The sequence below is a fragment of the Gavialis gangeticus genome, unplaced genomic scaffold (assembly GCF_001723915.1).
Source record: "Gavialis gangeticus isolate Ggan-Ray unplaced genomic scaffold, GavGan_comp1, whole genome shotgun sequence".
In the NCBI taxonomy this organism is placed as follows: Eukaryota; Metazoa; Chordata; order Crocodylia; family Gavialidae; genus Gavialis; species Gavialis gangeticus.
In genome coordinates, this window is record NW_017729024.1 from 152,316,809 (window position 1) to 152,317,314 (window position 506).

The window sequence follows — 506 nt, forward strand, 5'->3', positions numbered from 1 at the left end:
GAAGGAGCTGGCAGGGGGTGGGGTCAGGCAGGGCAGGGGTCAGGGGAGCTGAGGGAGTGGGCAGGGGGTGGGACTGGGCAGGGCAAGGATCGGGGGGCTGAGGGAGTGGATAGGGCTGGCAGTGGTCCCCCCCATGCTCCCCTCCCCCCTCCTCCAGCCCTCCCCAGCCCCTTACTCACTGGCACTGGCTGGCCACATGTTTCAGCACCAGGGTGAGGGGCCAACCACAGAGATGCTCTGGCAGCCCTGCCCCACTTCTTTAAACTTTGATTTTTTTAGACCCTTGGATATCCATTTTCTCGTTCCTGCATGTGCCTCTTGCCCCGTCTCAAAGGGGTTTGAGATGGGGCAAGAGGCACATGCGTGCTCATCTGGACATGCCCCTAGACACCATGGATGTTACCAGCTTATACACCAACATCCCACACCAGGACAGCATCCAAGCCTGTCTTACATATCTACGAGAGCAAGATTACAACTCACAGTATGGACCTAATGATATTATA